Here is a 15,760-nt window from a genome sequence, read left to right on the forward strand (position 1 = left end):
AGTCAGGCTCGGGGCTAAGCCTGGCGGTCGCTCCGTGTCGGAGGCGCCTTCTGAGCATCTCCGAAATGAAGAGGGTTGGCTTTGCCTCCGGGAAACAGGCTCACCTGCTTCTCTGATCAGTTTTCTAAGTCTAACCAACCAGGTTGGTTCCTCATATGGTTTGCATGTGAGAAGTACCACAAGTCCCAAAGCAACATGGTCTGTTTCTTTTCAAGCGCTTTTATAGCTTCAGGTCACCTACCTGCTCTGGACAACCGGCCTCCTGCAGCCTTTCCATCGCCAGGTGGGGACCTGAAGAACACAGAGCAGGGCAGGTGCTCGGTGAGGTCGGGTCTCATTTAGAGCATTGCTGTTGTAGCAGCACAGTCGGTTTATGCACACAAGCACACATCCAATCTGTATTTGTAAAATACTCTGTGAATTAGAAGACCTAGAGGGTACATGCAAGTGCAAGGTAAAGTTATTATACTGGAAAACAGTACCTCAAGATTTATGAGCAGGATCATGTATAATGAAGTCTAATTTGTAAAGATGGATTCCTCTGCCACATCCTACAGCATTGTTAGGAGTTTGGTGACCTTGTCCAGGGCACTGTGACATGCTGGTATTGTATAATACAGAGGTAAATGATGCCGGTTTTCAGACCATGTCTACAGCACATTAGTTCTTATGTACATACAATTAAAGTAATAGATAAAAATTGCATGTAGTTTTTTTAAAAATTCATCTAAACTGGGTAGCTTTAATAATTAATTGCTAACATGACTAATTTTGTAATATTATGGTTAACCAAAATACTAAACTTTTAATTTTTTAATATACCTTTAACTCCCTTATTCCTATATTGATAGCAGATGCCAGCAGACATTCAGCAAGGATACTGTTGGCTATTTTTTTCTTTTTTGGTCAAAGACAGCTATTGCTCGATTGAGCGGAGAACCTGGGCAGGCTGCCATGATACTGTAGCCAACTTCTTAAAGCAACTGGGTATTAAAATTGATGGAGTCAAAACTTTTTATTTAAGGTGGATAGAATACTAATGTCCTGGGTTTGTGCACTGCCATAATTTAAGTACTATTCATAGTACTCTGGTGAGACACTGATGCACTTGCTCTTTAATTAAATTACTTATCTGACATCATAATGAAATGTGTACAAATAACTGTTGATGCCAGATATGTTCTCTTGTTCTGATGCTTTTCTGTCTCTGGCATTTTTGTCCTTGTTTTTATATTTGTTTGTCGTGCTGACCTGTGTCGCTGCAGTGTATATTCCTAGGCCTCTTCTCCCAGCTTTTGTTAACGAGAAGGGAATTTAAGCTGATCTAAATGTGTCACTGTTTGCTGGTTGCCAGACCAGCTTCTTCTCCATCACAATAGATCTGGTCCCAGTCAGGTAGATAGTTGTACAAGTTCCATCCTTTTCCTCAAAGCTGGCATTGTAGTTCAGCTCTGACTGGCCATCAGAGCAGCAGTGTAACTGGTACCTAATGTTAAAGAGCAATGACCAAAACAAAATGCAGTTTTAACCATCAGTGTGCTGTCCTATTCCAACCATCAGGCCAAATAAAGACTTGTGATTAAATCCTCACTGTGATGATGGCTTTGCAGGCACTTACATAGTTACTCTTTTGGTCTGCTTTACTCTTTTATCTATTTGTTAAGGATCCAGACACCAGTTGCCCAACATAAACCTGTAAAGAAAGTAAGCACATTTTTTATAATTCATAAAAATGATATAATTGTTAGGGTTGGATGAGGTGTTGGGAATTCTCTGGTCTAGTCTCCAGCTCAGAGCAGGATCAGCATTGGGAGCAGAGCAGGTTACTCAGGGCTTTCCCCAGGGCTGCTTGGGAACACCTTCTGCCCTGATGTCCATGTATTGGAGCAGAGGGCAGCAGGACACTGTTGAGCAGCAGGGGTGTGAGCTGGAGAAAGGAGCTAAATCTTGGCTAGAGCAAGGAGAGAGCTGAACTTTGACTCAGCTGCTCCCAAAGAGGCAGAGAGCACGGCTGGCTTGCTGTGGAAAGTAGGTTGTACATAAAAAGCCTGCTACAGTGTGCTCCTCCCCTCCCTCCCTCCCTCACCCTTTACAGCAGAGGTGATGAACAGCAGCCTGGCTCCTGGCATGCTCCTGGAAAGGGCTGCTCTGTACTGTCTCTTATTCAGGACAGATCTATGATGCCCAGCAGCTCTTAGTCACTTTTTCTGATTCACTGGCTGGGATTTGTTTTTTAAACAATGGGTGTACCCTCTACAGTGTCAAAAATTGCGCCCTTAGGGGGGTTTTTGTGCTTTTCATAATTTTTGCAGAGGTATTTTACACTGTTTCCACTATGCTTATGGTTTAAATTGGAGTTCACAAACTGAATGGGAAATGTACTAGAATTTTAACTCCCTGTGGGGACCTATTCACCTGAAAAGTTTTATAAAATACTGTTGGTTTAATTTAATCCTGAACCACTTTGCCATTATTGAAAACCATGGTTTAAGGAATTTGATTTAGGTATTTAACAGATTCTCCAAAAGTGATGACCTAAGGTAATTCTGAGATCCCTGCTCAAATTGTGATCCCCTGTTACAGTAAAACCCAAGAAGTTTCAGTTCTTACATTCCTTGTATGTAAGGGGAAAGTGCCACCCTCTATCTGGGATTCTTACAGTTACTATACAATAAAATAAAATTAAATTAAATTAAAATTTAGTTTTTAAATTCAGGCAACTGAATTAACTTTGCAGTCAGGAAACACTGTAGTTAAGGATCCCTTTTGCTGTGTTGCACAGCCTCCTGGTAGGGTAGGATTGTCATGACTGACATGACTGACAAGATTGATTGATATGATCACCTCACCCTTTTTTTCCTTAGAATTTTTCATCCTCATTTACCACAGAAGGTGATGATCCCTGTTGCTGAGTCTCTTAAACTAGAGCCTGCTGTACTTCAGCTTTCTCAGGTCCTGGACTGAGCACAGAGTTATGAATTCCCTCAGGTGTTCATGAGCCTGGTGCTTAGGAGCACTGTCTTGAATATGTCATACCATTAATGTTTTAGTTGTATTTCTAGAAGCTGCAAGGTTACATTGTTCCCATTTCAGAGATAGAAACAAGTGGCAAAATGAGGTTGAACGTCAGGAGTATCAGCTCTTGTGAGTTAGACCTTGAGTTATCTACTTAAGTATTCAAATTATGGCTCTCAGTGGCTGCTGTTGCACAACATGTGCAAATGAGCATTTGGGGTCTAACTGTGCTGCACCCAGGGCATGAATAACTTGCAGTTTCTGGTGGTCTGGTCAGATTTGGTTTCAAGTGACTTGGTGTAAAACAGAGAAGAATGGAAGGTGCTCTGCCACAGGGGCACCATTAACTTGTCATAGCCTCAGACACTTGGGATTTTTCTGTCTCTCACCTGCAAGAGCTACAGCAGGGCTGATACATGACCATTGCCCATCATCAGATGGGATCTTTGGAAACCACATGTGCAGATGAAGATGAGACTTTGTTTTAGTGCCTAGTGAGAAGAGTCCTGAGTTAGAATTAAGCAGGTGACTTCAATTCTGAGAATTACTGAAGTTTGTGAACTTAATTTTGTGACCCTAGCATTCTTCTAATAAGAGAAATCTTTGATTTCTGAGGTTTAGCGTTTAGCTGTGGTTTAGCAATCTTCATGGATTGCAGCCAGGATTTCTGCTCTGTAAGGCTGCCTCCACTGTGTTTGTGGCACAAATACACCCTCAGTCTTTTTGACAAATCTCTTCTCACCTGAGCTTCATGTCTCACAACCCTTTGTATGTTCTGTGTTCTTGAAGAGATTTAATCCCTACTTGATCTCCTCTAGCTATTCCAGTACAATTCCTCTTATCTTTCCATTGACATCCTCTCTACTGCCTGCTGCGACAGCCATATCAGACAGGACACCCTTGAGCACTGTCCCAACTCATACTTAGCTACAGAGCTCTCCAGAAGCAATTCCCTGGGGTAGTTTTGGGGACCAGTTTCAGACACTCCCACTCTTTTTTTGGCCTGGCTGTGCTTTGGGTAAAAGGAATTTGGGGTCAAGTTTTCCACCACACCTCCAGTGGTTTGCTCAGACTGACATTTCAAACTTGTCCAAGTTTGGACAGATTTTTCAGGCACCAGTGCTAAACTGACCCTTTGACCTTCCCTGTGAGGTTGCAGAGGTTTGTTCCAAAGGATGAATCCCTAATGTCTCAAATCAAGTGGCATGAAAAGGTATGGTGGGACAATATACCGTGGACTAATTTTTTCTTAGAAATTGATTACCTAAAGTTCCAAAACTGAAAGAGGAACATGAAGCAGGCTTGTGAGTAAAAGAAAATCTTAGACTAAAGAAGCCAAAATTATGACCTTTAAATGGAAAGTTTTAGAAGTCCTACTCTTAGGTGTCCTTAACTATTCAGGAGGACCTTATAAATTGTTTGCCCGCTACAAGTACCTCTTCAAATGTGACTGAAATGCATTTATATCAGAGATGAAGCTGAACATTATCTGATGTAGGTAGAAAATGGAGAATAATTTGTCCAGCAGAAACTACCTGCCACATTCAGCATGTGGCAGAGATGACAAGGCAATTCACCTGCTCCTCTCAAAAGTAATTGGTGGCTGGTTTGTGGGTTATTGTGGCTTTATTGGGTGCAAATGAACAAGCCTAAGTCTGTAATAGCACCTCTGGCAGCATGGTGCTCCTTGGCACCTGCTGATCTGTTGATCCTGGGCAATACAGAAGTGAAAAGTTAGTCTTAAAAAACTAGTGGTCACAACCAGAACTATGTGAATTCTAGCACAGTCTTCTGTCATGCCTGTATGGAGGCAAGAGGAGCTATGTTTCTGCAGCCTAATTAAAGAAATTAAATCAAACCTATAGGTTCCTCATCGATTTTAGTTTTCATTTAAAATGCAACATTTTCAAGAACTTGCTTTTGAAGTTTTTACTCTACAAAGCTGAAGTTTATTTTGGGGTGAAGTCATTGGAAACTCCAATGGAAATATGTTTACCAGGCTCCCAGGTCCTCTGAGAACACCTGATCAAAGGCAGGTGTCCCAGTATGGGACCAACCTTGAGTCTGCTGCATCTTGGTATTATTACATTACTGATATTTATTCTCAATTAAGACCTTTGTGTACAGTGCAAATGTGGCAGATTGATCTACTTTAAAGCCATTCATTAAATGAGTGGATTTTTTAAACAAAATAATTCTGCAAGGTCTGTTTTCATTAAGGAGTGTGGGAGATGTACATGTGAAAAATGTGGTATTTGGTGGGCATACTTTTGTGTTCTATTTTAAAATCATGCACATAACATTTTTAGAAAGCAAAGTAGAGATGTTGCGGTCTCTGTCCCCACCAGTGCACTGGAGAGTACAAGATACTGATTCTCATGTACGTTGATAAGATGTATATGTGTAAATTCCTCCCTAACCCAGCCCCATCAATGGGAAAAGACTGTCCTTTGTCAAGGAGAAAAGTTATGAAAGACATTCTTTATTCATGATGGAGTGCTTTAGAAAAGAAAGAAAGTGACTTATGAGTGATTCATTTGGCCAGGCATGCCAGGAAATGCTCTCAGTCCTAAAGAAAATGTAGTAGCCAAAAAAGTAGTCATTGATCTCATAAATTAAATTAATCATGCCATACAATCTCTATTAATCTGAGGTGGGGTTTTAGATTAGTTTTATTAAAGCATGAAGAGGCTTTTCTTTGCACCTATGTTTTATGGGTTATGTCAGTATCCTCTAAGTTCCATCTCCTTCCCCAGGCGCTCCTTGAAGGCCAGTGTTTGAATCTGAAAAGGGGGCAGTAGTGGCAAAATACCACCATTGTTGGTTCTGCTGCTGCCAAGCTCTCATGACCCTCAGCAACAAGAAGTTAATTCCAGAAGTACAATCACAAAAATACCAATATGCTTGACCTGCCAAGTATTTCTGTATCAGCATGAGACTGTGAAGGGGGAGCAATGGAGGACTCCCCACTGTCTCAAAGTCCAGAGAAAGATGTATTTTTCTCATTCTCATGGCTCTGCTGCAATTGACCATGTAACATTTGGAGTGATCATGGAGAAGTAGCAGAGGTTCCTAGGGTGGCAACAACATTCATTTTCTGGTTTTACATTTAATACATAGATTTTGTAATTGAACGAGTACTGCTTCCATCAGAGAGAGTTGTATCAGGGATTATTTTCCTAAAAGAAATCCAGTTTTGAATACTTAATTTCCTGACAGTATGAGATACAAATCTCAGCTGATAAAATGGGGAATCAGTGCTGGCAATAGAACTGGATACTATTTGAATCAGTCAGTTTCTATTTGATAGCTTTAGAAAAGATTCTTGATAGGTCTCCATCTTTCTGGAGCTTCACTGTTCACCGATTTCAATGACACATTAACCTTTACAAAATACACTTTTTTTCCCTGGAAAGTTATGATGTCAGTCCTTTTTACAGTACAGTTTTTGGTTGGTTTGGATTTGTTTGGTTTGGGTTTGGTTTTTTGTTTGGTTGGGGTTTTTTTTGCTACCAGCTTTCTGTGGTTCCTTGAGCATTCACAAGGTTCTTGCAGTTCTAAGTAAACAAATATTTCTCCTTTTCTCTCTGCACATATATATGACCTCAGCTTATTCCACCTACAGGTGCTTCTATGTGACTAGAAGAAGGCTGATACCTTGTCAGTTCTCTTCACTATGCCTGTATGGAGAATTCCTGTAAACATTGTACTTATTGCTGATGTTTGCAGACCATAATATTGGAAACAACTGATAGTACCATTTTTCCAGAAGCAGTAAATACAATACAATACTGTTTAAGTTCCTGTATCCTTAAGTATCCTTTAGATAAATGTGTTTATTGGTGCTCATATTTTTCTGAGATATATAGGAACTTATATAGACTGATAAAAATAATTAATGTATTTGTCTGGCATTAAACAGTGATGTTGCTTTTCCATTCCAAGATTGCTTCTTTATATCAGTCATGGCATATTAAATAATGTATCTTCTCTCTTATTTCCTACTAGGTGTTTTTGTATTTATTCATATGACTGTAATCCTATAGGCTGATTCCATATCCCCATGCAAGTGACTTTATTTATAATAATAACTATGCCAGAACATTTATATGGAACATTTATATCCACAATAAACTTTTAGCTGCTTAGTGAACATCAATAGTCTGTTGGTACCTGGCCAGCAAATTCCAAAACATGTGACATTTCTGGGCTCAGGAAGGCCCTGGAGACTGGACTCCCATTCTTCTGCTTTCCCAGCTAGAGTAGGATGTCATGTTTAGTTTCAGGAATCATGAAGTCCCAATTCTGAATTTTGTCTTACTGCTTTTTGCTTTAATGAAAAAACCCTTCCAAATGTCCCATATTGTCGTATTTCTAGGGATTCCAAGAACTCAGATGACTTAACAATTTGATATGTGCAATACTTGCCAGGCATTGGCCTTGTTTCACGGCAGTGCTTTGACTCACATTTGTCTTCTTGGATTTTGTACTTCTTGGATTTCTTGAGACAGATGTTCTGTCTTGCTCTTCCTTATTTCTTTGGTTTTTCTGTCATGCCATGGCCAAATCTTGTGCTGCTGTATATCATAACTCCTTTGAAAATCATCTCCTTGAGTCCCAATTCATTGAGAAACCCAGCTTTCACTTCTACTTAAGCATATTTGCATAGCAAATTTAAAAAGAAAATGTGAATTTCAGAGTCTGAAAAGCCAAGGAAAAAACTTATTTTGTAAAATGTCAGTTTCAAGTCAACCTCATGATTTTAAAGAAGTGATGCCTGTGTAATAATTCTTGGAAATTTGGGTTTAAAAATATTATTTTCAGTTCATTAAGAATTTGTGATATTTTCTTATGATTATTACATGCTTAAAAATACGACAGTGTAGAAGGTTCCTTGACTGACATTAGAGCATTCACAAGAAGACTGCACTTTCATAGCTCCTTTGCACATCCTGTTTACAGTTAAAAAGGAAAATATTTTGGCAATCAGACCAACCTGGTGCACCTTGTACTGCAAAAGGCTGAATGCACGCAGATACGTGTGCAGCAAACAGCTATGCTCCAAGGAGGGATCAGGAGCACCCGGAATTCATGGCACTTGGTTCCATAAAACACCAGGCGTCAACAAGCAATGTAATTACTTTACGTAACAATCCGTTTCGTGTGAGACACTCTGTCTGTCGTTCCAGTAGAGGGCAGTAATTTACATACAGTAATGTCAATTAGTGTGTGTACACATCGTGCGTCACAATATTGGACACAATAGCTGGTTTTGTTAAGGTAGTGCACTATTGCAGGCATTCTCTGTCCTCAGGAATAGAGTGCCACCCAGAAGCCTTATTTTCTGAGCTTTTGCAGCAGGACACCTAGCAATGTAGAAGTGGAACGCATTTTATGAAAATTAAAAAATAAGATGTTTTCAGCTAGCATGGCAATCAAAACTAAACATACTCTGGTGTATATAATCACCAGAGTCAATTGCATTTCAACAAATAATTTCATAGTGATACTGATTTTTTCTTTGTTGCTGTTGAACAGTAAGTACATAGAAAAGATTTTTTATAAAACCTTTTTTACAGAAATCATTTTTACAGATCCAGCAACATGCTGTTGTACAGTGGAAGAGGAGGCACTGAAATTTAAAAATGTGGTGTTTCTTGAAGCTGTAAGAATTTGATTCAAAACACTGTGACTTAAAATTTCTACTTAGCAAAAAGCTGTTCAAACCATGGGTATTTCTTCGGCAGCAAGATAAGTTCGTTAACTTCAAAATAGCTTGCTTAATTCTATAAATACTTCACAAATTTTACTTGTCACAGATGTAAAATAATGTGGGGATAATTGGTTTCTTCTGATGCTTGAGCTAAATGAATGCTCTGATAAACCAAGGAATGTTTTCTGGGGAGGACTGGTTTTCCAGGCCACGATGATGCAGAAGGGCACTGAACCTTCACAGGTCATTTAATACAGAAGCACTTTAAAAGTCAGCCACAAAACTGGAGTATTGGTTTTGTTATAGAAAGAATTTAAGGGGAAATTGCCTCAGGACAGTAGCATAGTTGAAATGTACCTTCGATCATATGTAGATCTGTCTGAATTTGAGCAAAAATTAGTTTGAAATATCTTTGTATACGGTCTTCTGTTGCTGTAATTTATGAAGAAATGTAGGGTAGCTGCCAGCTCCAGAAAAGGATAGCTTAAGAGAATGTTGAAAGATACAAGTCAAAACCACAGTTAGAAATGTAACTTCTCTCAGTCAAAATACTAAAAAATTACACATAGCATTACAAAAAAAAAGGGTTCCTAAAGATTTAGGAACCTCCTGCGTTGGTTCATAGCTTAGACTTCTCAAAAATATGTTGCATACCTGTGTAAATTTATGTTGGATTCATTGCATGAAGGAGTGAGGACCTAAGCATTTGTCCCAACCCTTAGGTTATTTTTGATGTGCCTCTCATTCCTCTGCTAAATACGCCTCTTTTCTCCCATCACTGTCCCCCCTCATCCTGATCTGAATGGCATGCTCTTTCACAGCTTATCCAGAAAAATGCTGTAGTAAATTATTTGAGACTGAGTCGTTTAGGTGTCAGATGACTGCTGAAATGATATGTGAATGGTATCTCATGGTCTTGCTCATTTTAAGAGGTGTCTTTAACATAAGGACAGATTTTTATTGAAATAAATCAATTTTACAAGGAGATTTCAGCCATTGGATTTATAGTAAGAAAGAAACTTTTTATTTATTACATTAGAAAGACCACAGCTGGGAATGCACCCATTAATAGACACAAACAGATGGATTCTGACAAGTCTGTGAACTATTCATACTCTTTTTTAGCAAATATTTTGCTGCAATCCCAACTTGCAAATGTTACTTCAGAAACAAATATGTAACCATCTATCTCAAGGCACAAAACTAAAGAGTCATGAGTAATATTAAAATATTGTATAAGTTCATTACGCATAGGATACCCATTTGAAATTTAGTAAGTCGTGTTTAAAAACACTCCTAAAAGCTTGCCTTGGTTCAATAAATGTTTTTAATTATAAATAAAGTCATTGAATAATTTAGACTGGAAAAGATCTTTAAGATCATCAAGTCCAAGCATTAACCCAGCACTGCCAAGTCCAGCACTAAGCCATGTACCTCAGTGCCACATCAACATGTCTTTTAAACACCTCCAGGGATGGTGACTCCACTACTCCCTGAGCAGCCTAATGCCTAACAACCCTTTTGGTGAAGAAATTTTTCCTAATATCCAATCTAAACCTCCCCTAGTGCAATTTGAGGCTCTTCGCTATCGTCCTATCACTTGAAAGAGTCCAATCCCCATCTTACTATGCCCTTCTTTCAGGCAGTTGTAGAGAGCAGTAAGGTTCCCCCCGGAGCCTCCTTTCTTCCAGGCTAAACAACCCCAGCTCCCTCAGCTGCTCCTAACAGGACTTGTGCTCCAGACCCTTCCCCAGCTCCATGGCCCTTTTTTGGACATGCTCCAGCCCCTCAATGTTCTCCTTGTAGTGAGGGGCCCAGAACGAGACACAGGATTCAAGGTGTGACCCCACCAGTGCTGAGTACAGGGCAACAGTGCTGAGTACAGGGTCACTGCCCTGGTCCTGCTGGCCACACTATTGCTGATCCAGGCCAGGATGCCATTGGCCTTCTTGGCCACCTGGATCCATGCTCTGGATCATGTTCAGCTGCTGTTGACCAGCACCCCAGGTCCTTTTCTGCCAGGCAGCTTCCCAGCCACTGCTCCCCAGTCTGCAGCACTGCCTGGGGTTGTGATCCGAGTGCAGGACCCAGCACTTTGCCTTATTGAACCTCACACAATTGGCCTCAGCCCTTTGATCCAGCCTGTCCAGATCTCTCTGCAGAGCCTTCCTGCTCTCCAGCAGATCATTGTGGATACAAATATTGCTGCTAGCAAAAATTTTTCTTGCTTCTTTCTAAGCCCGTGAGATACTTTCTCTCTCACAAAGATATTAGAAAAGTTCTATAAACTATGAACACCTGCAACCTTGCAAAGCCTTGTTTATGGTACAGTAGAAAAATATTTTGATAATGGATGTTTTAGGATTCTAGCCAGTCGCCCCAGGGGCGTGGCTGATCCTTTGTGCAATTAGACTATGAAGAAAAAAGTCTATGAAAGAGTTTGTAAAATAATTAAATAAATCCATCTTGCTGCACAATTCCTTCCTGCTGGATCTTCTCTCCTCTCCTCCCTACGGCTGCAGGTTACAGTAATAGATCAACACTCCCACCTGACTTGGCCTGATCTGCAGGCTGACTGAGGGTGCACTCGATCCCCTTGTCCAGCTTGTCCATAAAGATATTAAGCAGAACTGGCTCCAGTAATAAGCCCTGAAGGACACCACTGGTGACCAGCTGCCAACTGGATGTAGCTCCATTCTTTACCACTCTCTGGGGCCAGACATCCAGCTAGTTTTTTATCCAATAAAGAGTACACTTGTCCAAGCCATAAGCAGCCAGTGTCTCCAGAAGAATGCTGTGGGAAAAGGTTTCAAAGCTGAAGTCCAGGTAGACAGCATCCACAGCCTTTCCTTTATCCGCTAAGTGGGCCACCTTGTCACAGAAAGAGATCAGGCTGGTCAAGCAGAACCTGCCTTTCATAAGCCCATGCTGGCTGGGCCTGATTCCCTAGTTATCCTACACATGCCACATGACAGCACTCAGGATGGTCTGCTCCATGGCCTTTCCTGACCAAGGTCAGGTTGACAGGTCTGTAGTTTCCTGGATCCTCCTTCTGACCCTTTTTGTAAGTGGGGGTCACATTTGCTAACCTCCAGTCAACTGGGACCTGCCCAGTTAGCTAGAGCTACTGGTAAATGATGGAAAGTGGTTCAGTGAGCACTTTTATCAGCCAGTACTTTTGGGTGGATCCTATCTGGTCCCACAGACTTGTGTGTGTGTAAGTGGTAGAGCAGCTCACTAACCATTTCCCCTGGGATTATGAGGGCTTTATTCTGCTCGCTGTCACTGTCACTATTCTGCTCGCTCAGGGGACTGAGTACCCCATGAACAACTGGTCTTACTATTTAATACCTGAGGCAAAGAAGGCATTAAGTACTACAGCCTTTTCGTCATCCTTTGTCACTATGTTTCTGCTTGCATCCAATAAAGGATGGACAGGCCAGTGTTTTCAGTGTCTTCACAAACAGCTTGGATGCAGAACTTGAAGGTGTACTATGTTTGCTGATGATGCTAAACTGGGAGGAGCTGTTGACTTCCTCAAAGTCAGAGAGGCCCTGCAGAGATATCTTGATAGAGGGCTGCACAATCACCAACAATATGAAGTTTAATAACAGCAAGTGCCAGATTCTTTCGTTTCCAGATGTTTGGTGAGAGGAAGTTCCGCCATGAGAACAAGGGTTAGTGATTGTGAGACTTTTCTCAGCTGCTTACAGAATATTTTGTCTTACTCTTCATCATGTTTGGGTGGTCTACAGCAGACTCCCACTAGGATGTCTGCCTTGTTGGCCTTCCCCCTGATTCTTACCTATACACACTCAACCAAGTCATCACCATCATCAAGCTCCAGATAATCAAAACACCCTCTAACCTACAAAGCTATCCCACCACCACTCCTTCCTTGCTATCCCTTCTGAAGAGTCTATGGCCACCCATCACAGCAGTCTAGTTGTTTGAGCCATCCCCACATGTCTCTGTGATGGCAACTATGTCATAGTTTTCCTGCTGCACAATAGCTTCCAGCTGCTCCTGTTTGTTGTCCATGCTGCATGCATCCGAGCAGATACACGTCAGCTGGGCTCTTTATCTCCCCATCCTGTCATTAAACAGAGAAGTTCCTGCACCTGGGCACACTCCCACAGCTGTGTTCACAGCTGCCACCCCGCACTGGCAGCGTGTTCCCAGCAGCGCTGTCTGGGCAGCCGCGCCCGCCGCGCCGACGAGCTGAGCGGGGCCGTGGCTTTCTGCCAGGTGGACACCACTGCTCCCTGGTCAGGCTGGCACTGCCTCAGCACCCTTCCTGCAAACTGCTGTGCCACACCCTGGTCACCAGCGCTCCCTAAGGGCTTATTTTATATGTGGGGCCCCCAGCCAGCTGCTGTCGTACTAGATGTGGGTCCTTGAGGCTCGAGGCTCCTCATTTCAGTTACACTGAGTTAAATCCTTTGCTCCTGGCCCCTGCCCCAATCATAGGGGGTAGGGTGTCTTTATAGATGTGATGAAGTGAGGATTTTCAGCAAAGGCTGGCACCATTTCCCTTTGTGGAAGTCACTGAGAGAAGGTAAATGTTCAGATTTAGAACAGCTCACTAAACAAAGTACCAGAAAATTAATTATACAATATAGGCAGCTGCTAGAGGAGTTGATAGAAAAATGATGGGAGGTGGACTGCTGGGTAATAGTATAACTAGTGACTCAAATCATGTACTCGCAAGTAAAACCAATGTATAGCACACATAATTTCTCTTCAATTGTTAAATATTAATTTGTAGATTTAAAATTTTGTTGAACATCACTGTATTTCTGGTATCATAGGGAGGTAAAAATGACAACTGCTTCCTCTTTTCTGCATAATTTATTACTTCATTTACCATATCATCTCTTACTTTTCTCAGTTGAGAATTTTCAAGCCCCATGACAGCATTGAGCCCACAAGCTTCCTTTGAATAAACTGGGAAATTATACAACCAAAGAGACACAGTCAACTTTCAAACTGCCCGCAATCACCCTTAATGTGCATAACTAAGCATACATACACTGAGCCTCTACATGAATTTCTGCCACATGGTGAGGGGTAAATGTTCAGCTTCAGAACAGCTCACTAAACAAAGTACCAGAAAATTAATTATACAATATAGGCAGCTGCTAGAGGAGTTGATAGAAAAATGATGGGAGGTGGACTGCTGGGTAATAGTATAACTAGTGACTCAAATCATGTACTCGCAAGTAAAACCAATGTATAGCACACATAATTTCTCTTCAATTGTTAAATATTAATTTGTAGATTTAAAATTTTGTTGAACATCACTGTATTTCTGGTATCATAGGGAGGTAAAAATGACAACTGCTTCCTCTTTTCTGCATAATTTATTACTTCATTTACCATATCATCTCTTACTTTTCTCAGTTGAGAATTTTCAAGCCCCATGACAGCATTGAGCCCACAAGCTTCCTTTGAATAAACTGGGAAATTATACAACCAAAGAGACACAGTCAACTTTCAAACTGCCCGCAATCACCCTTAATGTGCATAACTAAGCATACATACACTGAGCCTCTACATGAATTTCTGCCACATGGTGAGGTGTTTGGAACTTGCCCAGTTTCTTTCCTGGGAAGAAACTTTCACAGCTTCATTATCAGCTAAAGATTTGGATCATTTGTTTTTCTGCCAGTCACATTAAGAAAATAAAGAGCTTCTCTAAAACCAGCAGAAACACTCTGAATTCTGATGTAAGGATGGCTTTTATCATCCTGACTTGACTAACTCCATCAGTCCCGAACATAAAGAAACATTATCTCCTAGAGAATCAGACTCATACAGTTCTATATCAGCTTGGCAGATGAGTATTTTGGTAATTACATTTGCACTTTCTGTATATCCCTAGCAGCTCCAAGTGCTTTTGTTTCAGAACAAAACTGATAATTTGATTATGGTCTGAATTCAGCAGAGAACGTAAATGCAGTACAAATTTAAATTATTAAATGTTTGAATCATGTGGACTAGTCAGTTTTGTCATATTTAACTTCTAAATCAACAGTATATTCTTTTAAAATTACTATCTATTAAATCAGTGTGGTTGGATTTTTGAGTTCATCAGAAAGAGGAAGGTACCAGAACATCCGTATTTCCAACATATAATAAAAGAGAAGATACTATACCTAATCTGATTCAAATAGAGGACAAATACATTTCAGAATCTAGGTTAGACAAGACACCACCAAATAAAATTGACTCTGAAACATCTGGTTTGTTTTATACAAAACCATAAACGTGTAATTTCTAAACGGCCTAAGCTGTTTCTTTGGAAGGCACCCTAAACAACAAGGACAGCAGGACAAGTGTTTACAAAGCCAAGGCATATACATTAATCATGGCATGGCAGCATTTTAAAGAAACTATCAAATTCAGAGGGATTATAAAACAGCTGGGATGAATTGTAGGTAGGAACTATTTTAAATCTCTGGATTCTAGGTCACAACAGAAGCTGTAACACAGGGCACTCACTCGCTCTTGTACTCCTTTGTGTTGGTTTCTCTTAAGGGAGAATCATGACTTGTAGAGGGCTGGAACCATTATCTCTTCTTTTATGGAAAGCATCAGTTGGTGCAATCATTAGGGATCTTGAAGCTGGGAAGGAGTTTATTGCTGTGACAGATCGGGCAACATATGGAAGGAAGTAAGATGTTCTCCAGAGAGAAATTAAGTTTTTGCCAAGGCATTTTACTGAAATTTTGGAAAATAAACAGGTCATTAATTGAGTCCAGATTTAGCTACTGCAAATTGTGCAAAGATGTTGCAAACCAGATGCTTTCCCCTATTTGTTTTTACAACCCTTTCTATTTTTAGATGCCCTTATTTGATGACTTACTTCTTTAAACGAGGGCATTGTTTTACACCGGAAGTCTCATCCCAGTTTTGCCAGTAGATGCCTGACTAAAACATACATGTTCACACAATTGCAGGGGATGAAACACTGAGCAATAACGTAAGTAGGAAATAATCAGTAGGAAGAAGTTAACACTTAATTCTTCC

At 40.6% G+C, this 15,760-nt stretch overlaps 1 protein-coding gene across 6 annotated transcripts in view; it reads left to right on the forward strand.

Annotated features, from left to right (window-relative positions):
* The window catches only part of STARD13 (StAR related lipid transfer domain containing 13), a 329,105-nt gene that overhangs the window by 186,231 nt on the left and 127,114 nt on the right, over nucleotides 1–15,760 (forward strand). The gene's annotated exons all lie outside the window — the stretch shown is intronic.

Source organism: Corvus brachyrhynchos, unplaced genomic scaffold (assembly GCF_000691975.1).
Source record: "Corvus brachyrhynchos isolate BGI_N302 unplaced genomic scaffold, ASM69197v1 scaffold103, whole genome shotgun sequence".
Lineage (NCBI taxonomy): Eukaryota > Metazoa > Chordata > Aves > Passeriformes > Corvidae > Corvus > Corvus brachyrhynchos.